We start from the raw sequence: 25679 nt of genomic DNA on the forward strand, positions 1-25679 counted from the left end.
GCAGTTTTCTGGCACTTCCTCAGTTTGAAAAAATTTACATCACAAGAAAGCAAGCCTTTCTTGCACTTCTTTGGTGCAAACTGATGAAAATATTCAGTAGGGCTACTATGACTCAAAGAGCTTTGCCCTCTCTACACTCAAAATATGTTGCTGAACTGAACTGCAGTTTTAATTTTAAACTCCTACGTGACAAATGTACTTTTTAAAAATCTCCCTGAAAGAGCAGTGTAGTGACGTAATAGTGAAGCAGCCAGTGAAGGGTGCGACTAAACGTCGGCACTGGGTCACACTGTCCGACCAGTTCACCCTCTTCTGGGGCAAAATTTCAATTCCTCGTTTATAAAGTGAGGAGCCCTAAAATTTAGTTGAAATAAATAAGTATAATGTTCACTAGAACCAGCTGGAGGGCTTACTGAGGTGGCAGGATACCCCCTCTCCCCCAGTAGTGTTTCTGATTCAAAATGCTGGACGTCTAGCATTTTGCATTTCTAAAAAATTCTCGGGTGATGGCGACTCATCCGGTCCTAAGGCCACAGGGACCCCCAAGTGGTTCGTGGCAGGACATCAATAAAGGTTCACTATTAGCATCATTATTCCAGCTGTGCACTGGCCGGGGCCCGGGGATATTACATCTCAGGGAGAGCGATGGCCTCTGTCCAGATGTTCCTGCCGACCGACCATATCTCCGCAGGGAACAGGTCAGAACAGGGAAGCAGCTGGAGCAACGGCGTCACTGCCTTACAGAAGGGGGCCCCTTTCTCCAACTTGCGCCTCTGGGAAAAAGCACAGGCCATGCACCCCCAGAATCCTGCCCGCTCGATTTCGCAGCCGTTTGTTTTTAGCCCTCGCGGGAGCCTGTCCTCTCAGAAACCTAAGGCCAGAGGCCGGATTCCAGCGCCCTCGGCCGGGGCGGAGGCAGGTGCGGAGCAGAAGCTGGAGCCCGGCGTGAGGGCGTGGCGGGGAGCCGAGCTTTCTGCTCCCATTCTGCCAACTCTCCGGTCCGTCCCGATTGCCCACCGACCAAGGGCCCAGCGGAAGATGGCTGCCCGGAGCGCCGCGGACAGTCACGTGTCACGGCGACACCGCCGCACGCCCCCTCCCCCGCTCGCCGAGTCCCGGACCCCGCGGGACGCGCAGCCCTAGGCTGCCTCTCCGCCACCCGGGTACCGAGCGGTACAGACAGGAAGGGAGGATCCCACTGCAGAAAGCCGAGAGCTCGCCCGGGCGTCCGCTTCCCGGGCGCAGGGGTCCGGCTCTGGCAGCCGAAAAAAACCTTCCTTGGAGCGACCTGCACCAGATCCGGCCACTGGGCATGCGCAATGCTCCGGCCCGAGTGCGCCGGCTCTCCAGCTTTTTCCCGCAGCTCCGTCGGGTCGGCAGGAGGTGGGGCCGTGAAGGGGCGAGGGGCGGGCCCGAGTGTCCCCCCTCCAACTGAAGGTACTCCAGGCCTTGCTCGCCTTCGCTCCCTGTTTTTGGGGTGGGAGTCTGTGAATAGAGGTTTGAAAATGAACCGTAGAGTCTGAGGTCCGCCATTTAAATTTTGTTTGTTTGTATATGATCAATCACGAGTTAATTCCAAGTGCTGTACTCCTAGGCTCCGTGGGAAAGAGAATCCTCGGTCAGCCGGCAAACTCGTGCCTGCGAACAGGGTCTCCAGAAGGCCGAGTTTGCGTTCTCTGTTCTGACCAGCTCCAGCTCTTCAACACTCTGGTTTTGCCCCAAGTGGAATACTGTCCCCAACCGTAAAACCTGGCTTCCGTCCGGCCTCACTAAACGGCCCCCGAAAAATGTGCAAGCAGGGCCTCTCTCCTCGGTGGAGAAAACGGCCGTCTCCCGAGCTTTCAGCTACGAAAATGAAATAACGGTGCCAAGCCTCGCATGCCCCTAGGTGCGCGATCTGGCCGGGGTCCCTCTGGGTCCGGGGACGAGCTCCCTGCAGACCCCGCCCGTCCGCCCCGCCCTCCCAGCTGCCGCGAACACCCGGAGGAGCGGATTTGCGTAGCGCCGGCAGCTGGGCCGGCTCGGGCAGCGGACTGGGCATGCTCGGCAGCCGGGGAGGCTCGCGGTGGCTAGTCGGAAGCGTTCGCACCAGCTAGGCAGCGGCCGGGGCAGCGGCGGCGGCGGCAGCGAGGGGCAGCACGGGAGCGGGAAGGGCCGGCCAGGGAAGGCTGCTCTTTCCTAGCGCCCGGCGAGCCGGACAGAGAGCGCAATCCGGGTACGGAGCTCCAACGCTGCCCTGCCCCGGATTTCATTCCGCGGCTGGGGGCTCGGCGAGCGGAATTCCGGCGGCTGCCGCGACTCCGGTGCAAGTGAGTCGGGCGGCGGGAGAGAGCCGATCGCTGGGGAGCAGATCGGACACCCACCTCCGGGGCCTGGCCTGACGCCAGGAAAGGTGTGCCGGCAACCCCGGGGCGAGGGGGCGTGAGCGCAGCCCGCTCAGTGCCTGGCGCGTACCTGGCTGGCACTCCCCCCGCGCCGCCGCTCGGGGGGTGCGAGGTGGGGCCGGGGGGGCGGTCCCGCAGCTGTTCTCCGGGCGACGAGGGGGCGGGCCGCCTGCGGGGCTCCTGGACCTAGTTGGGGCGGGGAGAAAGGCGGGGGCGTCAGCGGGCACCTTTTCAGAGGTCCTGCGTGCGGACTGGAAGGCTGCCTAGTGTCGGTTTGGGGCGAGCGGACTGTAGCGGGGCCGAAGAACCTTCGGACAGTGGCGGGCGGGTGTCGGGAGACCCGCAGATCCGACCCCAAATCACGGCCCTACCCCCACCTGGTGGCGGCGTGACAGTTGGTACCTCTGGGTCCGATCGCAGCCGGCCAGGCACTCTGAGTTTCGGGGTACCTCCCCGCCCCCCCTCCCCCGCTCGATGTCGGTGGACAACATAACAGGTGGGACCCCTTTCGCAGAGCCAGCCTCCAGGTTTGGGGGCGGCTCTGACACCCGGCGGGGCTGCCCCCCACGCTTGAGGGTGCTTAGGGGTAAGGCCTTGGAGGAGCCATCAGCCAGCCTGGAGCTGGACATTCTTTCCAGGACGCGGCTTTTCCCGTGAATGAGGGGTCTCCGCGATTCCGAGGCGACTTGTCAAGGGCAGAGCAGCGACAGCAGGGCTGTTTCTCCCACCTTCTTAGCCCAGGCTCGGGTTTTCTGCTTCCTCTGGTGGGTCTGGTACGGTGTCCTGGTCCACTAACGGATACACACTGGAGGCTTCTTGTTAAAGCTTGTTTCCGTCTCCGGAGCTTCGAGTAAAATTCGGGATGAGGCTTGCCAGGGCTGGAGGGAGTGAAGAGAATCCTTGCAGGAGCTTCTCAGATGTTTCATTTCACCTTCAGACAGTAGCGACTTCAGCGGTACACTCTTACGACACGAAGAGTGAAGGCTGCTTTTCTGAAAAGGAAGTTTATTTTCTGTGTTATGGGGCCTGCTTACTATTCTAGCTCCGTTGACATTTACCTTCCCGGGCCTTCAGAGCTGTTTGGACAGGTTATTTTGCTTGCAGGTTATTTTCCGTGCAGACTTGGGGGTGTTTTGGGGTTGGCTCCCTGGGTGTGGAAGTGGCAGGTGCCTATCATGGTGTGCTGTGAACTCCCCACGCTTCCTGGCACCGGGGGTTGAACATTCAGGGAGCTGGGGACCGAGCGGGCAGAAAGAGAGGAGTGGGACTAGTGACGTAGCAGCGGTGGGAGTTGCCTAGGGCTGCCCAGACGGAGCGAGGTTGGTTGACTGTTTTGGCTGGTGCGGAAGGGGAGAGGGCTGGGCGTTTCATTGGTTCGGGGAGTAAGGTGTTGACGGGAGAAGCCGGGCGGGGGATGGGTCCCTGTCTGGTCAGTGCTCCAAGGGAAGCCCAGGGATGTTTAGTGATTCAGCAGGTGGCAACTTTCCAGCCCTGAAGCCATACCTTGGCCAAGCAAGCCAGAGGCAGCTGCTTGTGCCTGCTGTCAGAAGCGCCAGCTTCTGGGGAATCTCCAGGAGACTTCTGCCTGTAGCAACTGACTTTCCTTATCTTGCTTTTTGTGTATGACAGGAGGCCCTGGTCTTTTGGGTTCCTTCCCCGCCTCTCTTAAAATGTGTAGCATGTTTTTGAACCTCTCCAGTTCTGTTACCCTCTGAATAGCAGGAAGTGGCAGCTGCCACCACTCACAGTTTATTAGTTAATGTGCAGAAAAAGCAATATGTAAAGCAGAGAAATAGTCTGTTCCTTCTGTTTCTGCTTCAGAGATTAGAAATTTACATTTTTAGTTAAATAGTAGGGTCTATTCCTGCAACTTTTCATTGCTGGTAGTGAGCTATTTCAAATAGCAGAAAGCATGAAAAAATTAATTAAAGGAATAGATAAATTGACATTAAAAGGACACAATTATTAAAAGTGTCTTAATCATTGGAGGATCTCTAGCATTTTGCACAGTGCCTAACTCAATAAATGTTTATTCGACTGAAATTTAAAGAATTTTTCATAATAAAAGCTTGTTGGTAAGTTTTGACACCTAAAGAACTTTGTATGTTTTCAAATGTCAGAATTGCTTATGTTGACCTTAGACATTCAATTTTAGCTTGAAGCCTCAACCCTTTTACTTTTTCCAGGTGAGGCCCCTTAATTTTCAAATTGTGACACATCCTTCAGGTCAGCTGAAAAAACAGGCAGGCGTGTTTTGCTAACTTATCTCATGAAAATCTTGAAGACTCCTACATATAACCGTTATATATATATATATATATATTTTTTTTAAACCTAGAAAGTGGTCTAATTGCATATCAAAATGCTTTATTTACAAAACTTCATTTTGTACAAAACGTTTCAGGACAACTGTAGAGTTCCTAAGCATTTATTATCACATTATCAATGAAAAGTGCTGCCATAGAAAAGACAAAACAGTGTTTGGAAAATAAAAATTCTCGCTTATTTGCACGGGGAATCGTTGGCCCTGTCTTTGAGGGCGGCTGGAGTGTTCTTTCTGTGTTTTGCCTTTGCTATTCTGTTCCTTCCTCCAGTTGTTAAGCTGTTTCTTCTTCCTCTAAAGACATACTTTCCTGGCATGGACTTGCTGACTTAAAGCTGCTGCATGTTCTCACATAAATTCTATTAACAATGGCCTTTATTTTTTAATTGTCCCATACACTTTCCCACCACTTCATATGATAATTGTTCGATGGTCCTTGGAAAAATGGGGAATGGTGGAGTTGGTGGGGGATGCTGGGGAAGGGGATGTGACAGATTATAGTTGGCTCTTTCTTTGCCTTTTTTGGATGGTCTCTGTAGCCACAGCAATCTCTTCTGGAAGGACTGTTAAAATATGCCCAGTCTTAAAGATTTTGGACTTTCTGTTAAGGCTCTTGGTAGGGAATATCAATGGTCACTTATCCTCTCTTACCACATCCCATCCCAGGAGTTGGTGATGGACAGGGAAGTCTGGCTGCAGTCCACGGGGTTGCAAAGAGTCAGACACGACTGAGCAACTGAACTGAACCACATCCCACGAATTTTGACTGTAAAATATGCCACTTTAATAAGCTACCCAATTGCCAGAGGACCATATTTCGTATCAGCCCATTTAGACAGGGGAGTTGGGAAGCAGCACTGGATGTGGGGGAGGTGCGGATGAAGAAAGGGGAAGAGAACAGTGAGTGGGGTCAGGGAGATGGCTTGGTTTTGTAACTATGACTTCTGGTTTCAGTAAAGCAGAATCAAGTATCTTATCAGTGTGTGTGGCTCAGTCTGTGCTGGAGTGCTCTGCTGCCCTCTCTAGTATTCTTCCCTCCGCCAGTAAACACACCACACACACATGGCCTCAGACAAATTCACAGACCCACACATGCACACACATAGTGACAAGAGACACAGACACAGATGTAGACACATGTATCTTTTGCCAAAAGCTAAGCATCCCAACTTGTTTTTAAAACCAATATGTCACACAGGGCTCAGTAGCAGGTTGAATTTGGGGGATCTGAAATCACCCTAATCATGTATTTCAGAAAGATTCCCCTTCTCTCTTTCCACAGCAAGCTGATCTGTCCCGCTTAACCCGCAAAGCTGCTGGGGGCTTTCACTGAAGCAAACGTTAAATGTAGATGTAACTGAAGTGGTTTTCACCTTTTAGACTTTCTGGTGCTGGGGTTGAGTTAACATTCCTCAATTTGGGACACCAGATCTCCCTGTACAAAGCCCCTTTCTTGTTTTGTATTTTTCCTTCTTTCCCAGTCTCATTCCCTCTTTGTCAGAGGAACTTCCTCTCGCGTTGGGTGTTCTGGGGTATGTCTGTATCCTTGTCAAAGGTGTTGTGTGCATATTTTTAGTTTAGGTAAATAGTGCTGTGCTGCTATAGTTTCATTCAGTTGCTTTTCCATTCAATATTAAAACTTTTATTATGGAAATTTTCAGACATTCATAAAAGTTGGAAGAATTTCATTCAGCAATGTATTTGCTACCTGTGGTTGGCATAGGTTTATCCAGTATGGTATGGCTGGCCTGCTATATACCCACTAATCTCACCATTTTTCTAATTATGTACACTTAGCTCACCTCCATTCCTGCTACCATGAGCAAAGCTGTGATGAAGGAATATCCTGGAGCATCTCTTAATGATACCTGTGAGACTATCTCTAGGGCAGTGGTTCTTACAGTGGTCCACACTCAGCAGCATCAGCCTCACCTGGGAAGATACAATCAGGATCTAACCTAGACCTCTTGAATCAGAAACCCTGGGGACAGAGACCATCAGTTTGTGTTTTAGGGCAAGTCTTGGGTGTGCTGCAGTCCATGGGATCTCAGAGAGTCAGGCTCGACTTAGTGACTGAACAACGAACAAGCTTGGAGACTGTTGCCTAGGAAAGTTTGAAGACCACTGCTCTAAGTGTATGTACCCAGGAGTGGGAAGGCTGGGTTAAAGAGAACAAACCCTGATTTTTACTAAATACTGCCAAGTTAGTCTCCAGTGTGGCTGGATTGGCTGACACTCTCACCGCAGTGCATGACGGATTCCTGATTCACCACATCCTCTCTAGTGGTTGGTATTAACCATCTTTCTAATTTTTTCAGTACTTGATGGCTATAAAGTGGCTCCTTATTGTTGTAATGTGAATTTAGGTAATTTCTTAATGAATTTAAGCACCTTTTAATGTATTTGTTAGTTTTTACAATTTCTTTGACTTTAATCTGTTTTTCTAATGTGTTGATTTGCAGATGTCTTACATATTTTGGATATTAATTTCCTTCTGTCATCTAAAGGCAGAATGAGATTGTCAATGGTTCTGTTCAGTTCACTTGCTCAGTTGTGTCCGACCCTTTGCCACCCCATGGACTGCAGCACGCCAGGCTTCCCTGTCTATCAGCAACTCTCAGAGCTTGCTCAAACTCATGTCTATCGAGTCGGTGATACCATCCAACCATCTCATCCTCTGTTGTCCCCTTCTCCTCTTGCCTTCAATCTTTCCCAGCACCAGGGTCTTTTCCAGTGAGTCAGTTCTTCACATCAGGTGGCCAAAGTATTGGAGTTTCAGCTTTGGCATCAGTTTTTCCCATGAATATTCAGGACCGATTTCCTTTAGGATTGACTGGTTTGATCTCCTTTTAGTCCAAGGGACTCTCAAGAATCTTCTCCAATACCACGGTTCAAAAGCATCAATTATTCAGCACTCAGCTTTCTTTATAGTCCAGCTCTCACATCCATACATGACTACTGGAAAAACCATATCTTTGACTAGACAGAATTTGTCAGAAATGTCTCTGCTTTTTAATACACTGTTTAGGTTTGTCATAGCTTTTCTTCCAAGGTGCAAGTGTCTTTTAATCTTATGGCTGCAGTCACCATTTGCAGTGATTTGGAGCCCAAGAAAATAAAGTCTGTCACTGTTTCCATTGTTTCCCCATCTATTTGCCATGAATTGATGGGATTGAATGCCACGATCTTAGTTTTTTGAATGTTGAGTTTTAAGCCAGCTTTTTCACTCTCCTTTTTCACTTTCATCAAGAGGCTCTTTAGTTCCTCTTTGCTTTCTGCTATAAGGGTTGTGTCATCTGCATATCTGATGTTATTGATATTTCTCCCTGCAATCTTGATCCCAGCTTGTGCTTCATCCAGTCGGCATTTTGCATGATGCGCTCCACATAGAAGTTAAATAAGGAGGGTGACAACATACAGCCTTGACGTACTCCTTTCCCGATTTGGAACCAGTCTGTTGTTCCATGTCTAGTTCTAGCTGTTGCTTCTTGACAATTTCAGTGGTAATTTCAGAAATTTAAAATTTTGATACGGCCCAATGCCATTACTTTTTGCCTTTTTCACAGTAAGAATCTTAAGATGTTCTTCCTTACTCCAAGTTACAAATATATTCTGTAGTTTCTTTTATCAACTGCCTACTTTTACCTTCACAATGACGGCTGTGATCTGTTTGAGGTTTGTCTTAATACATGGTATAAGTAAGGAATTCGGTGTTATTTTTTTCGTTTCCATTTTGTGAGCCTGCTACTGCTAAGTCACTTCAGTCGTGTCAGACTCTGTGTGACCCCATAGACGGCAGCCCACCAGGCTCCCCCGTCCGTGGGATTCTCCAGGCAAGAAAAACTGGAGTGGGTTGCCATTTCCTTCTCCAATGCATGAAAGTGAAAAGTGAAAGTGAAGTTGCTCGGTCATGTCCGACTCTTCACTACCCCATGGACTGCAGTCCACCAGGCTGCTCCGTCCATGGAATTTTCCAGGCAAGAGTACTGGAGTGGGGTGCCGTCGCCTTCTCCATTTTGTGAGCCAGTTTCCCCCAAATCATTAAACTATATCCCTAGTATTTTAGGGATAAATGTGGAACTGCCTCTATCATTCATCAGATTCCCTTATGTTTATTTTCTTCTACTTTATTGATTTATAATCTATGATTGGTAAACTTCACTTGTATATTTAAAGTGTACAATCTAATGGTTTTTTTTTTTTTTGGCCTTGGCCACATCTCATGCTACGTGGAACTTCCTCAACAAGGGGTTGAACCTGCACCCTCTGCAGTAGGAGCATGGAGTCTTAACCACTGGACCACCAGAAAGTGAAAGTGTTAGTTGCTCAGAGGTGTCCAACTCTTTGTGACCTGGTGGACTGTAATCCGCCATGCTACTCTGTCCATGGAATTCTCCAGGCAAGAATACTGGAGAGGGTAGCCATTCCCTTCTCTAGGGGATCTTCCTGACCCAGGGATCGAACCAGGGTCTCCTGCACTGCAGGCAGATTCTTTACCATCTGAGGCTCTAGGGAAGCCCCCAGTTTGATGAATTTTGACAGGATGTGTACCTCTGAAACCACCACAATCAAGATCCAGACCATTGCCCTCACACTACAACTTCTCATTTGCCTTTCCTCTCACTTTTGTCTCCAGACTCAGGAGGCCACCACTGGTTTGCTTTCTGCCACAAACAGGTTCGTTTGCATTTTCAGATTTTGAGATTCTTCACAGGGTTTAAGTTCTCTATTCTGTCCCAGTCATCTATTTCTGTGCCAGATTATTTTTATTATTGTAGCTCTGCAGTGTCTTGCATTTCAGAGCTTATTTATTTGTGGACCTTTCCTCTTTCATATACATTTTGGAATGCTTATCAAATTCTTAACAACGTCTTAGAAACGCAGTGGCATTGCGTTGAATGTATAGTCTAACATGGGGGAGAGTCGACACCTCTTCCTCCCTAGTTGTAATGCTGTCCATGAGCATAGTGGTCCCATCTTTTTCTAATGACATTCAGTTGAGCTTAAATTTTCTCTATCGTAAGATTTTGTTTTAAAACAAAAGTAATGTATTGTTTTGAGGAGAATTTGAACCTGGACTTAGTCTGAACTTTAGAGGAAGGCAGAGTGTATGGGCTTGGGAGACAGATCTTGTTTCAATCTCCATTCTCCATTCACTTGCCTTAAGTGACACTGGGCAAGTTCTCTCCTTTGGTGGCCCCAGGTTTCTCCTTCCTCAGGCTGGATGCCTGCAGCCTCCTCCCCAAGGCTGCTGAGCCGCTGAGGGCTTTAAATGAGATAATGTAGGAGAGGCAGGGAGTACAACTTTGAAACATTTGCTGGTTAGTGAATGTAGGTGTCATATACCTCCTGTGAGTGAAAGTCGCTCAGTCGTGTCTGACTCTTTGTGACCCCATAGACTATACTTACAGCCCATGGAATTCTCCAGGCCAGAATACTAGAGTGGGTAGCCTTTTCCTTCTCCAGGGGATCTTCCCAACCCAGGGACCGAACCCAGGTCTCCCGCATTGCTGGCGGATTCTTTACCAGCTGAGCCACCAGGGAAGCCCAGTGCCTCCCCTAGTGCTGACTTTAAATAGAACAGACTTCATACTTCTGCTTCTTAGGGACTGATAATAAAGAAGTGTCAGAAAAGCAAAGTGAACAAGCCTACTGATTAACTGTGTAACGCTCCCCAAGTGTACTCATGTAAGTCCATGCTTCTACCTCGTTGTGACTGGGGAAGAAAGACCAATATATAAGACACAGTAAGGGACTTCCCTGTTGGTCCAGTGGGGCTTTGCCTTCCTGCACAGAGATGGCGATTTGATCCGTGGTCTGGGAGCCAAGATCTTACATGCCTTGTGGCTAAAAAACCAAAACATAAAACAGAAGCAATGTTGTAACAAATTCAATAAAGACTTTACAAATGGTCCGTATCAAAAATCTTAAAAAAAAAAAAGAAAGAAACAATTAAGGAACTCTCTGTGGCAGATGGCTTATAATCAAGGTTAAGTGGTATGGTGCCAGGGCAGTAAGGAGTAGGGAGAAATGCTGCTCGGTGAGGAGTGGTTTTTTATTAATTTTTAAAATTTCAGTTCAGTTCAGTTTAGTTGCTCAGTCGTGTCCGACTCTTTGCAACCCCATGAACCACAGCATGCCAGGCCTCCCTGTCCATCACCAACTCCTAGAGTCTACCCAAACCCATGTCCATTGAGTTGGTGATGCCATCCAACCATCTCATCCTCTGTCGTCCCCTTCTCCTCCTGCCCTCAATCTTTCCCAGCATCAGGGTCTTTTCAAATGAATCAGCTCTTCGCATCAGGTGGCCAAAGTATTGGAGTTTCAGCTTCAACATCAGTCCCTTCAATGAACACCCAGGACTGATCTCCTTTAGGTTGGACTGGTTGGATCTCCTTGCAGTCCAAAGGACTCTCAAGAGTCTTCTCCAACACCACAGCTCAAAAGCATCAATTGTTTTGTGCTCAGCTTTCTTTATAGTCCAACTCTCACATCCATACATGACTACTGGAAAAACCATAGCCTTGACTAGATGGACCTTTGTTGGCAAAGTAATGTCTCTGCTTTTTAATATGCTGTCTAGGTTGGCCTGGAAAATCCCATGGATGAAGCAGCCTGGTAGGCTGCAGTCCATGGGGTCGCTAAGAGTCAGGCACGACTGAGCGACTTCACTTTCATTTTCACTTTCGTGCATTGGAGAAGGAAATGGCAACCCACTCCAGTATTCTTGCTTGGAGAATCCCAGGGACAGAGGAGCCTGCTGGGCTGCCGTCTATGGGGTTGCACAGAGTCGAACACGACTGAAGCGACTTAGCAGCAGCAGCAGCAGCAGCAGCAGCAGGTTGGTCATAACTTTTCTTCCAAAGAGCAAGAGTCTTTTAAATTTAAGTATAGTTAATTTACAATGTTGTGTTAGTTTCAAGTGTACAGCAAAGAGATTAAATTTTACACATACACATACATGTATTCTTTTTCAGATTCTTTTCCATTATATGTTGTTATACTATATATAGCTTTCTGTGCTAAACAGAACATCTTTGTTTACCTACTTTATATATAGTAATGTGTGTATGTTAATCCCAAACTCCTAATTTGTCACCCACCTCCCCACCCGTCCCCCTCCTGCTACCCCCTCTGGTAACCATGCGTTTGTATCTATATCTGTGAGTCTATTTCTGTTTTGTAAGTAAGTTCTTTTGTGTCATTTTTTCAGATTCCACATGTAATTGATGTTACATGATATTTGTCTTACCTCACATAAGACAAATATCTGACTTAGCTCACAACATGTCTGGGTCCATCTGTGTGTGTGTGTGTGTGCTCAGTTGCTTCATCATGCCCGACTCTTTGCGACTCCATGGACTATAGCCTGGCAGGCTCCTCTGTCCCTGGGATTCTCTAAGCAAGAGTCCCGGAATGGGTTGCCATGCCCTCCTTCTGGGGACCTTCCTGACCCAGGGATCAAACCCGGGTCTCCTGCATTGCAGGTGGATTCTTTACTGCTGAGCCACTGGGGAAGTCCCTATGTCCTCCATGTTGCTGCAAATGGCATTATTTCATTCTTTTTTACGGCTGACTTTATATATATGTATGTATATATATATATATATGGTGTATATATGTACACACCACGTCTTCTTTATCCACTTACCTCTCAGTGAACATTTAGCTTGCTTCCATATCTTGGCTGTTGTAAATAGTGCTATGATGAACATTGGAGTGCATATATCTTTTCAAATTAGATATATATGATATATATGTATGTCCAGGATATGCCAGATATTTGCTCAGGATTAGGATCTCAGGATCATATAATAACTCTGTTTTTACTTCCTTAAGGAATCTCCATACTGTAGTCCATAGTCACTGTATCAATTTACATTCCCACCAGCAGTGTAGGAGGATTCCTTTTTTCTGCACCCTCTCCAGCATCTGTTACCTGTAGACTTTTTAATGATTGGTGTGAGGTGATACCTTATTGTAGTTTTGATTTTCATTGCTTTAATAGTTAGCAATGTTGAGCATCTTTTCACATGCCTGTTGGCCATCTATATCTCTTCTTTGGAGAAATGTTTATTTAGGTCTTCTGCCTGTTTTGATAGGGAGTTTTTTTTTTTTTTTTGCTATTAAGCTGTATGAGCTGTTTGTATATTTTGGAAATTAAGCCCTTGTCGGTAACATTGTTTGCAAATATTTTTCTCCTAGCTTGTAGGTTCAGAGAAGGCAATGGCAACCCACTCCAGTACTCTTGCCTGGAAAATCCCATGGACGGAGGAGCCTGGTGGGCTACAGTCCATGGGGTCGCTAGGAGTCGGACACAACTGAGCGACTTCACTTTATTTTTTCACTTTCATGCATTGGGGAAGGAAATGGCAACCCACTCCAGTGTTCTTGCCTGGAGAATCCCAGGGACGGGGGAGCTTGGTGGGCTGCCGTCTATGGGGTCGCACAGAGTCGGACACGACTGAAGCGACTTAGCAACAGCAGCAGCAACTTGTACGTTGTCTTTTCATTTTGTTTATGGTTTCCTTTGCTGTGCAAAAGCTTATACATTTAATTAAATTCCAGTTGTTTATTTTTGTTTTTATTTCTATTATTCTAGGAGACAGATCCAAAAATGGATATTGCTGTGATTTATGTGAAAGAGTGTTCTATGTTCCCCTCTAGGAGTTTTATTTACATTTAGGTCTTAAGTTCATTTTGAGGTTACTTTTGTATATAACTTTAGTGTATGTTCTAATTTCATTCTTTTGCATGTAGCTGTCCAGTCTGGAAGAGTTTTGACTTGACTTGAGTAGAATTAGATTACAGGATAGTGAAGGGGCCTGAGAAACAAAGTGTAATTAGCATTTCTGTCCCAAGATTTCGGGAGCCTGGTATTGAACGATATGACAGTAGATTTTGTGCCTGAATTTTGACTTAAAAGTCTTTGCTTTGGAATCAGTGATAAGTGACTAGTATTGCCTAGGTAACTAACAGCTCTCTGTCATTTAATATAGAGGTTAAGAGCACTGTTCCTGGGCTTAAGTCTTGGCCTTACTATCTAGGAGCTGTGGAACCTTAGGCAAGCTATGCAGGCCTTCCATGCCTCAGTTTCCCTAACCCTCACTGGTGGGTCTCATAACAGCAGGTACCTCAGAGGTTGAGGACCGTAAGTAAACCTTTGTCAGGTGCTTAGTTCCTGGCAGAAGGTCATCACAGTATAAATGCTGTTCTTATGACTACTGTTGCTAATATTCATTGTCTTCCTCTCGTGTCTCCCTTGAGGTGTGTGAGGCCTTATGCCCCAGAGTTGTTGGATGTCCAGAAAGACTGCTGGAGGCACAGTCCTGTAGAGAGAATTTTTTTTTTCCCCCTGCAGATTGCCGGCCATATAGTGGGAACTTACGTTGTAGGCTGAGCAAGTAAATGCATGATAGACTGTGAAGCCAGGCACTGTCTCTCAGGTGCTGTCTCTTGGTCCTGAATGTCCTCAGGCAGGTGATTGAACCTGGGCCTCCTGCATTGCAGGCAGATAGATTCTATACCGTCTGAGCCACCAGGGAAGTCCCTTGGGAATAGCAGAGACTTGCAGTTCAGGACAAGCAAGCCATGGCAAAAATCATAGGCAAGTCCAACAGGTAAAGGAGAGGAATGCTATTTTATAGAGAAAAAAGGAGGAAGTTAGAAGGGTAGTTTGAAGGAAAGTCCATTGGAAAAAGGTGAGAGTTCAGGGTGATGTTAGTCTCTCACTCACTGAGTCGCTGGGGTGTAGTTGATGTCCTATAAGGAGATGTGATGTTCATCTTTTCCTGTTTCACATTAGCATGCTAAAAGCAGGTTTTATTTTGCTGTATTCCTATTTTGATTAAACCTTTTAGCAAAGGTGTAGTAATTACAGGGGTTCATACTTGTTGAAGATTAACTGTGTGCCAGACCCTATGTAAGCCCTGGACTCTTGTGACCGTCCTGTAAGATGGCTGTTATTATTATCCCCTTTTAGACATGAGTGTGGAGTACAAGTAATTTGCCCAACTAAGTAGGAGGGCCCTGAGGAAGTTTAGTGTTTGAGGCCTTTGCCAGTTGGCAGCACTTACCAGGGTAAGTGCTGTTGGTATGGCGCCATTATAATTACATAGAATCGGGAAACACACGTTAGCCTAGCAGGGCAATCCCGTGACCTTGGAGGTTTATCAGCCTACATTGATGGTTCTCAGATTTCAGCACATATTAGAATCACCTGGAGGCTTGTTAAAGCGCTTGTGCTGGGTCCACTTCCACCAGAGTTTTGGAGGCAAGTGTCGATAGCTTGGGCTGGGACCTGATGGTTTACATGTCTAACATGTTCCCGGATCATGCTGGTGCTACTGGCCTGGGACCACTCTGAGACCACTTCCATAATCAGTACTCACGTAAGTGAAGTCAGCTGCTCTTACTTCTACTTACAGTCAGGTGAGACGATTGCCGATTCAGAAATTTTAAATACTGTCCACCTCATGAAATAAAAACTGAACTCACGTGGTCCAGTTTATCTAGGCCAGCAGAGGGATGTCTGAGCCAGGCCAGGGCAGTGGAGAAAATGCTTTCTGTCCTTGCCAGTGTTTTCTGATATGGGTTAGATGGATGAGGACCCAGGGTGGAGAGAAAATTTGGAAATGCAAGTTAAGGCTTAATATTAGAAGCATGAAGTGCCATCTGGTGCATTTCATCCTAGGAAGATGCCTGATTTGTTTTTATTTTGTTATTTTCCACCCTCCCCACTCCCTTCCATAGGCACAAAAAGGCTTGGTGTCCATCGTTTTACCCGTTTGGGAAACTTTACACGTGGAGAAATTAAAAATGTATGACGATGCATAGCCTGATAGTAGAGAGACAGAAGATTGTCTTATTTGACGGGACTAATTGTAGTAGAAAATTACCTGTTTGTAGGAAAGCACTTAAAGAGAAGGGCTGTGCCTGTCTCCAGCTGTGAGGTAAAATAGCCACATTGTGTCCACATTTAGCTCGCAGGTGGAAAGCCCTCACCAAATGCATGATCCACTGTTACTCCAGGCGAAGTTTTCTGTTTTGCGATTAAAAAAGACGGCATTTCCCTCATCTCAGCAGTGTTACACGTGAAACTGAGGAATCAGAACATTTTCAGATTGAAAGGTTTTTTAGGAGATGGTGACTTAGGATCACCTCAGAGAAGATCGTGCAGGTAAACTGGGAGGAAACGTTCCAGAGTTTTCCCTGTGCTCGTTGTCGGGGCTCTCCTGTGGCCCCAGCAGCTGGGATTAGCTGGTTTGCTTGGTGAGGTGATGTGGCAGGGCAGAGAGGATGGGAGAGGGCCAAGGGAGACTGGGGCGGCCAGACAGGCCAGGTGTTCTCAACCTGGGCTTTACAGCAGTGGAGGGTGAACGTGTGCTGGGGGTCAGCTATGGGCCAGACCCCTGTGGGGCCTTGAGATGCAGAAATGCGTGAGACGGGGTCTGGGTTCCCAAGGGGCTCGTGGGGGAGACAGGCACATCTGCAGGTAAAGCCACCACCAAGTGGTGGGCACAGGATGGCAGCTGCACACCAAGCCCCCTGGGGTGGGCCAGGGGAGCTGGACAGGGAGGTGGCCCACTCCTGGTTCCCCACGTGCCAGAGCACGTGAGACGCTGATACCATAGGGTAGCACAGATGGAACTAGGTCTGGCATATTTTGGTTTTGTTTCCTTTTGTTTTTGTGGTTTCCATTTTAAGCGAGGGGATTTTGACTGCAGAGGGCCCACAGACGCTGTAAGAATCCGGAGCTGGGAGTGCCCTTCTGAGCCACTCAGGAGGTCAGGGGGTGCGTGCCAGTTGACTGACAACTGTGGCTAATTTTTAGCTATTTTCTAGGAACATAAAACCTGCAGAAGATGAATGGCTTTCTATCTTTAAGGTATATCAGCTTTTAAAAGGAAGATTCTTTATTAAAAGCAAGGTTCTGTTTGCCCTTAGTTTCTGGCAAAGTGCTAAATTCCAGTTTCAGTTCTGTTTTCGGTGGTTTGCACTTCTCACTTTCCTTGTCCTCCCTTCTTCCTCCCCCTCCTCTCCTTAATGCCTTTACAAATACCCTGCCAGCCGGGCTATGACTTGGTGAACTTGGACCTCAGCTTCCTTATCTGTAAGTGGAGAGCTTGGATTAGCTGACTACTAGTCTCCTGGTCCCCACATCCGTGAGTCCTGTCACTGGGGGACACCTGAAAGAGTGACTGGAGAAGTCCCTTTCATCAGCCGTTTATTATTCTTTTAATAAAAAAAGTTATTTCAGAACGGCCTTCCCGGATCCTGTTAGTTGTGTATCCAAACCACTTTATAGAAACAGCAGTAAGCGGTTGATTCTCCACTATTGTGTTTTACAGCTTGCGATCCATGTCCCTTCTGGCAGGCTGTCTGAGCTAAAGGTGCAAAATGTGCAGTGTTCAGTGCTTGATTCACGGGCCCGCTGTGTGAATCCGCAAAGGATGTTATAACAAATGTTACCTGAGGACAAAGCCTATGGGATGTTACCATTAATCTCAGGTTATGGGGTGAGGGTGGGGGGTGCTCTTCAGCTAAGCTGGTGGGGGTGGGGCGGGCGGGGCTGGTTGGATGATACTCAGGTTAGGAATGGAACTTCCAAGGGTCACAGGTCAAGTGACGTTTGGGGGTGGAAGGAAAAAGTCCCAGGAGCTGAGAGGTGGAGAGAGAGTCACAAAGACTGTCCCCTGAGGAGGAGGGGAGGGTTGGCCGAAGGGCTCCCCCTTCCAGCTGCGGGGGACAGTAGCAGAGGCCAGAGGATCAAAAAGGGGAGAGAAAAAGCAGCTGGAGGGGAGAGGTGCTTTTACCCTCCCGGCAAACACAGGCTGAGGGTTTGCCTGAGGCCAGTCTGAAAAGCCGTCTGTGGGGTCGCACAGAGTCGGACACGACCGAAGCGACTTAGTCTGAAAAGGGGGCTTGAGGCCAGAAGGGCAGAGACTATTGCTCTGAGGGAAACCAGGAGGGATGGGCAGGCTGGGTGAGTGGAAGAGGAGAGGAGAGCCTCCGGCCGGCCTGCTCGGTATCCTGAGAGAAACATTTTGTCCTGAGGGAAAATCCGTGGCCTTTAGCCTGAGACAGGCTGCTGCGGTCACCTGAGACCAAGAGAGGGCAAGAGGGGACAGGTGCTGTCCTTTTGAGGCATGGACCTTCTCCTGTGGGAAATGGCAGTATTAAGCACTGCGTCACAGTGTTGTCACCTGAGGCCCTTGGCGCACGCAGGAGGCTGTGGGGGGCTGCTTCCTGGCTGTGAGGTGACGGAGGTGGTGGCAGAGGGTTACGGTTGTCCATGCGCTTGACTAGGGGGTCCATGAGGGAGACTGAGAGCTGGTGCCCTGGGACTGTCCGTCTGTCCCCAGCTCAGTGGCCGTGAGCTGCTGGGATTTTTTTACCTTGCGGTCTGTCATCCGATCCCTTGTTTTTCTTCCTCGTCTTATCCCAGAGCCTGTGCCCGTTCCCCGTGTTTGACCTCAGTCTCCTTACCCGAAGGTCCCAGGTGCACAGAATGGCCCATGCATGTCGCTGCCCTCCGTGGGAGCCTCCGTGGCAGCTTCGGTCTCTGGTATAGGCCTTCAGACTCACTGGGACCAGCATCTCCGGCTTGGACGAGGCTGAGGATACAGGTGTGAACAAAGTCTCTGTGTGCGTGGAGTGTTCTTGGTGACAGGGTGAACACCACGGTCAAGGTAGCAAGTGTGAGGCCTGGCAGCAGGTCGGGAGTCAAAGCCTTCCTGTGCCGTGGAAGGGCTCTGTGCCCCTCAGAGGGTGGGTCGTCGGCATCTGCTGCACTGCCACGCTTTGTGCAGTGACACCTGAGTTCCTTTGAAAGGCCCTGGAGAGTTAGCAGCAGTTGTGCTGAGCTGACTTCCAGGTTTCCAAGGGGCCCTGGACATGGTGGACTTTCCCCTCCCTCTGATTTTAGAGACAGAGATAGGGTCGCATGAACACCCCAGGAATATCTCAGGCCTCCTTTTGGCCATGGGTTTGAAGACCCAATCAGTGGTTCGGGGGTTCTTATCGGGGTCCATAGGTGAATTTCAGGAAGCCACTTAAATCCGGTTTGTCATTCTGGGTGTGCATTTTTCTGGCGAGAGTGTCTAAAGCTTTCATTAAATCCACCGGGAAGAGCTCTGAAAGGTTTATTTTTATGAAAGTGGATGAAAAGATAGAATTGGGCCATTGAGGGCTTCTCCTTATTGCTGTCTGTCCCCCTTTTAGAGGAACTAATGAGATGTGATTTGCCTAAAGCGGGGAGGCAGACACAGGCTGAGAGCCTCAGCACAGTTATCTGGGACTTGACATTGCTATGTCTTATGGTGGGAACACATTCAGTTATTCCTCTGGGAAAAAAGAAGCACAGGATGAAGCTAGCATGGTGGAAGACCAGCCAGCTCCCTGGGAGAGGAGGAGGGGAGGCGTGTGTGATGCTGCAGTGCGCTTTTGTCCTCCACGGAGCGGGAGAAGGCTGAGCCTCGGGAGGAGAGCAGACCACTTGAGCAGATACTGCTTCTCAGATTTCTGGGTCTGATGGGTACACAGGTCTAGAGAGGACAGTGTAGGACTTTGGCTGTTGATGTCAAAGTCTCCTGTCTTAGGAGACTCCTCTGCTTGAGACTTCCACAGTAGTTTACCCAAATAATAGAGTTCATGACAGTTGGTGCTCAAGATGAGGGTAACTTTAAGAGGAAAGGCATTAATCCTGTTATTTGATTCAGCAATTCTACTCTAGGGGTTTATTTTAAGAAATAATTAAGACCATTATTTATCACAGAGATGTTTGTCATAGTGAAAAGTTGAAAAGCTAGTATACAACAGTTTGGGGTTGGTTAAGCAAATGACACATATCCAAATAATGGAATACTGGGCAACCCTTAAAAAGAAGATTACCAGAGGAATATTTGTAGAAAGTTTTCCAAAACACATTGTTATGTATAAAGAGTTCTATACAGCATTCGTGAGAAATACACTCTTCAGAAAACACTGGTTGGGAGCCTCCTATGCGCCAGGAGCCCTGCCGGGTGCTGGTGACACAGGGATAAACTAGGCAGATATGGTTCCTGCTCTTTGACTAGCGTACAGTATCCTAGCAAAATAGTCAACCATATCGACTCTCTCATTAAGTTTTATAAATGCTCAGACACGATCAACCACCTGTGAAGTCAGATTTTGTCTGTTATACCCGTTACTGGCTACATCCTTGACCTGAAATCACTGATTTTCTGGCGAGCTTGAGGTCAGTCACTGAGATGTGTTACTGATAACGCCTTCGTGTTAAACCATCTTCCCTTCGCCACTGCAGTGTGAGGCTCTGCGGGTGAGAGGGTGGTGAAGCCACCGTCATACGGGGAATGGGGCACATTCCTGCTCTCCCTTCTGGCTTCCGTTCTCAGGGCTCGAGTTGTCACAAGCCCAGTCAGCAGTCACCTGGAATCGCCTCTTGTTCACTGTCTCCTCTCGTGGGCCCCACCTCATTCTGACTTGGGCCCCTGACTTGCTGTCATCTGCGGTGTTTTTGCCACTACGTGGAGGAGTGCTTCATTCTTAGAAATCAAATAATTTCAATCCCTTCTTGGAGCCTGGCGAAGCCTGGACTGGAATCCGTTTATCCTGACGCCCAGATGGGCATCTTTTCGACGAGGCAGCAGTGTGGCTGCTCCCAGTCACCCAGGGACAGCTCTTCCAAGCAGGTCTGTGCCCAACACCAGCCTGCATTTCAAATTGGTGGCCCCACAAAGCTTCAAGAAAGCTAGATTCCTTCAAAGACAAACGGGCAGCAGGTTTCTTGAGGAAGAGGAATTGAATCACTGAATCTGGTAGTGTGGCTGCCTGTCCCAGTATTGAGACCCAGTCAGACTGTCATTTGGTGAGCATGTGAAAGGGCTGCATTCTTGGCCAAACCCTGGGAGCTTCTACCGTGTGCGAGCAGGCCAGCTCCTGGGATCCACACAGGAAGGCATGTGGGTCTTTGCTGTCAGGGGTCCCTCTCCAGACAGAGCAGTCGAGATGGGCCTGACGACCACGCACTTGAGTGGATAAGATGCCCAGCAGGGAGTCAGGACGCATAGGTTCCAGTCCAGGCTTCGCCAGGCTCCAGGAAGGGATTGAAACTAGATGATTTCTAAGAATGAAGCGTTCCTCCACATGGTGGCAAACACCATAGACGACAGCAAGCCAGGGCCTGAGTCAGAGTGAGGTGGGGCCCGTGTGACGAAAATGCGGTCACAGGGACACTTAACAGTTTGGGCTAAAATGTTCAGGAAGGCAATCCCTGGGAAGGGTGGCTTTGAGGGCAGGATCCCTGCTGCTGCTGCTGCTGCTGCTAAGTCGCCTCACTCGTGTCCAACTCTGTGCGACCCCATAGATGGCAGCCCATCAGGCTTCCCGTCCCTGGGATTCTCCAGGCGAGAACGCTGGAGTGGGTTGCCATTTCCTTCTCCAATGCATGCAAGTGAAAGCGAAAGTCCTGTCCGACTGAGCGAAGTCGCTCAGTCCTGTCCGACTCTTAGTGACCCCGTGGACTGCAGCCTACCGGGCTCCTCCGTCCATGGGATTTTCCAGGCAAGAGTACTAGGGTCACAGCTACTGTCAGAGTCCATGTGAAGGTAACTGCTGGAGGCAGGGGGCAGCCTGTGCTGGCTGTTCAAGGCTGCTCAGCATTTATTTGCCTTTTAACCTAAGTTTGGCTTCTCTTTTTAGAAAAACTTTTTCACCTTCTCCTCCTCCTCTCCCCATCTTAGCCTGTTCCTTCCCTTTCTCTCTGACTCCTTTTGCTCCTCTTTCATTTAGAAAATATATAAGCAGAAAGAATATCCTTCATAATCCCACTACCCAGAGATAACTATTAATACTGTTGTTTGGATGTGTTTCCCTTCCATTTTTTCTGTAAATACTAGATGTGCACATTGAATAAACATTTTCACCAAATGCCCAAGGATGGAAATGTTAAAATCTAAATATCACTGTTTCTAAAATTGACTTCTGAGATATGGAATATAAATCTGAAATTTTATAAATGTTATTAACAATGCTAATATGAAAAATTACAACAGAGTTTGACATTAGGCCACAAGAACTTCATTTTTCAGCATGTATGATCAGTGTTGTGAACATTTTTGAACCTGGGTAGGTGTTGACTTTCAGCTGAGGTGGAGGAGGTAGGAGCAAGGCTTTTATTCATTTATTTTATTTATTTGGTTTGGTTTTTGAATTGTTTTTTATTATTTTGGCTAGCTGTCCATCTAAGATGCTGTAAGGGGTAGTTTGTATCCAGCTTACTGAACTTTTGAGCAATGACTGGCATTTCCTCTTTAACTCGTGGACATAAAGATTTCCTTGGTGATATTACAGTTTCCTTTGAAGTTATCCCTCACCCTGGCTTAGTGTGGTATGCAGAGGAGAATATGTCTAGATGATCTCAGAAGCAGAAATAAAATCTTATACACATTTTCCTTTGATATTTTGGCCTGTGATTGCCGCTTCCCACAGCCAGCTGAGAGAATAGCGCATCCCTAAGCCTGGGCTCTGGAAGTGTGGCAGTGGGGCAGTGTAATTGGCTTTTAAGATAACAAAGCTGTTTTCCAAATCTCCATCTGCATCTCAGCTTTCACTACCTGCATACCAATTTCAGCATCTCCCCTGGGGAAGAATGACAAAAGAATCTTTACGGAGGTAATATGTGAGAAATGTTTGCTCCTTCAAGGCAGCTCAGTTCCCAACAATCGACTACTTTGCCTACAAGCAACCCTGGGTTGTCAGCAAGCGGGCTTTTTGATATTGTTAGTAAGTGTCCTGTGTCAATGCTGTTATCTGCAAAGTGCAGTGTTAGAATTTCCTTTTATGCAAACAGCCTTTTCAAATATGTAATAACCAGCCTTCCCATCCCGTCTTTGAACATCTTGTGTAAGTACATGACAGAATCCCTTGGGCGTCACATGGTTTGCCTTTGGGTGGAGGAGTGTTTTCTTCTGAGGTATGCTTCTGGAATGCTCCCCAGCATTTGGAAATGAGTCTTTGGATGTTAACAGGAACTGTCTGAAGGCTGTGCCTTGTTCATGTTGCTGATGCTGCCATGCTGATGTGTAACCTGAGTGGTGAAGCAGTCACTGATCACATGCCTGCTCACGAATGCTAGGAATGACGTTTGAAGAAAGCCTTCTGCTCTTTGGCCTTCTATGTTAAAATCAAAGATGGGACTTCAGCCAAGAATGGTTACTGGAGACAATTGCATTGGATCCTCAAACAGAAATATATGTATATATATTGTATTTGTATAGGTCTAAAATATATTTCTAAGATGTGACTAAGCAAATCTATAGTTTGCTTTTAGAAAGTACAAACATCTTTTATTTATTATTCTAATTATGGTAAAATATACATAACTTAAAATTTACCATTTTAACCATTTTTGAGTGTACAATTCAGTGGCATTAAGGACATTCACACTTACATACAACCAATACTACCATCTGTCTTCAGAATGTTTCCATCATCCCAAGTTGAAACTTTGTGCCCATTAAATAATAACGTTCCATTCCCTCCCCCTTCTATCCTCTGGCTATTCTACTTGCTCTATGAATTTGACTATTCTAGGCACCTCATATAAATGAAATAATACAGTATTTGTCCTTATATATGGCTTATTTCATGTAGCATGTTTTCAGGATTCACCCATACTATAGCATATATGAGAATTTACTTTCTTTTTAAGGCTTAATAATATTCTATTGTATGTAGACACCGTACTTTTCTGTTTGTCTGTTGGTGGACGCTGGGATTGCTTCTGGGACGTTGCTTCTACCTTTTAGTGTGAATAATGCTGCTGCTGTGAATTTCTTGGAGTGAATCATCTTTAAATAGACTTTAAAAAAAGAAAAATCTGTGCCATTTTGTGATCAGTTTTATTAGAGGGCTACCACGTCCAAGTTTGGTCCAGGAAATGCCTACCTCACAGACATGAAAAACACCCAAGTACTTTCAACAGCGTTCAGCTGAAAGCTTTAGTGTTTGCTTGAGGTCAAGAGAGCAGTTTCATAGGAGTTGTGAGCGGTCTCGTCAGCGGACTTGGCAGCAGCCTTGAGTGAGGCCTGTCAGGGTTCTTGGAAAACAGCCTGATGTTTTCATACCTTTTGCCTTGCTAGCTTTGCCTGTCAGTACCTCAAGAAGGAAAAATCTGGCAGTAGCCCTGCTTCCTCAGCTCAGTCTTAGCTGCTGAAAGTCTCATTTGAACCCTTTCTGGATATATAGATAGGGTTTATGTAAGGGGTTTGCTCTTCAGTGAGCCTGTCTCTCTGTCTGGAGGGGAGCTCAGGGTCTGGGCTGCAGGCTCTGTGTATCCCACAAGCCCTCTAAATTTAAACTTACATATTTTTAAAATCAGTGTGGTAGGGGAGGTCTGCTGGAGAATATAGGGCAGCAGACTCTCCCCTGACTCCATTCAGTGGGCCCCTGGCTTAGTGGTGTCTGGTCATCCTTCAATGACATCTGCGATAATTTCTGGAGAAGTGGGAAATTGAGGTTCGTTTCCTGTTTTGTGGAAAAAGAAGTGAAATGTTTTGTACTTTGCAGGGTAGATAACAGTTAACTGTAATTAACCACGGTTTAAATGAGGCCAGTCAAGTCTGTTTGCTTAAGCTGCTCATGTTTTCTCAAGACAAAGGATGTATCTGAACCCTGTCCATGAGTTTACTGGTAGCATTGTGGATTAAAAATATATATTTATTTTGTTTTATTTCTTTGGCTGTACTGGGCCTTACTTGTGGCACTCAAGATTTTTTTTTTTTTTTTTTTTTTTAGTCGTGACATGGGAACTCTTACCTGTGCCTCGTGGGATCTAGTTCCCTGACCAGCGATCAAACCCAGGTCGCCTGCATTGGGAGTATAGAGTCTTAGCCACTGGGCCACCGGCGAAGTCCTAGCATTGTGAATTATAGTTTTATACTAAAGGTCTGTTTCCTTACTGCATGCTCTTTCTTTTTGTTCAATTAATTGTTGTCATTTCTCCTGGTCTTTTTAGTGACACATATGTGTATAGGTTTGTAGAGTTGTGGAATAGATTTTAAAAGGTCCTCGATTTTAATAGGTGATCTCTGGAACAAAATAACATACATGTTTAATCCTCAGTCGTATAATTTTTATATGCAAAAGAGACTGATGGTCTCTTTTGACCATCAGTCAAATATTCTACTTCAAAGAATAATTGTAATACTGTCTGAATCAATTTTTTGATTCAAAATACAAGATATAATTAGGGATGTGTCTTTAGGAAAAAAAGATAATTGGGGTCTTTTTGTATCATTAACATTTTGAGTGTGGCTCACTTACCTGGCAGTGTGTCGGGTATCTAGGCAAAAGCTTCTTTATCTTCCTTCTTGACTGTCAGGGAGCTCCTTTCTCTCGTTTCCTTTTCCTTCTTTGGTTCTTGGGGACTCCGTGTATTCCTGTTCTCTGATCTTCCCAATTGTTCCTTCTCTGACTCCTTCCCTATTTCCTCTACCTGATTTGTATGTACGTGTGCATGTTTCCTGAGGTACGACCCTCAAGTCTCCTTGCTCAGCAGCTTGGCCTATGCAGATTCCTGCAAGGGGCCACTTCCCTTTCTCAGAGGTGGGATGGAGGAGGTTGGGGTCCACCTGGTAGAAGGAGCTCTCGTTCCTTATAGTTTGGGACATGTGGTCAGAGTAGTTTAGGTCCTGATACCCAGACTGTGTGGGAAGAAGTGGCGGAGGAAGTGCAGACCTGTTTGTACCTAGGTCTCTATTTTAGGAGTAAATTTATTGATATATAGATTAAATTTGATCGTTCCATTTTCTAATTTGTATTTCATTTCCAGACTTGTTAATGCTACTACTACTGGAATAAGCAGCGGTCTGTATTTCAAATTTAATGCTCTTCCTAATTTTTGAGAATTCAGTAAATAATAAAATCTCAGCCTGCTCACAAAGGCTCTGGTTTGTCTTATTCCTCTGTTG

The 25679-nt window shown here is 46.9% G+C and overlaps 1 protein-coding gene across 15 annotated transcripts in view; it reads left to right on the forward strand.

The window, feature by feature from the left end:
* The first annotated feature begins 2066 nt into the window (after positions 1 to 2066).
* Positions 2067 to 25679, forward strand: part of SGMS1 (sphingomyelin synthase 1) — a 324117-nt gene continuing 300504 nt past the window's right edge. For 8 of the 15 annotated variants that reach the window (XM_027528944.1, XM_027528942.1, XM_027528949.1 and 5 more), the window contains exons 1-2: positions 2122 to 2309; positions 24505 to 24654. The gene's annotated coding sequence lies outside the window, so the exon portion shown is untranslated. Of the gene's footprint in view, positions 2310 to 2369; positions 2393 to 18227; positions 18336 to 24504; positions 24655 to 25679 lie in introns of those variants that run through there. The other 7 variants (XM_027528941.1, XM_027528951.1, XM_027528939.1 and 4 more) reach the window with 6 other exon arrangements.

Source organism: Bos indicus x Bos taurus, chromosome 26 (assembly GCF_003369695.1).
Source record: "Bos indicus x Bos taurus breed Angus x Brahman F1 hybrid chromosome 26, Bos_hybrid_MaternalHap_v2.0, whole genome shotgun sequence".
Classification (NCBI taxonomy): Eukaryota; Metazoa; Chordata; class Mammalia; order Artiodactyla; family Bovidae; genus Bos; species Bos indicus x Bos taurus.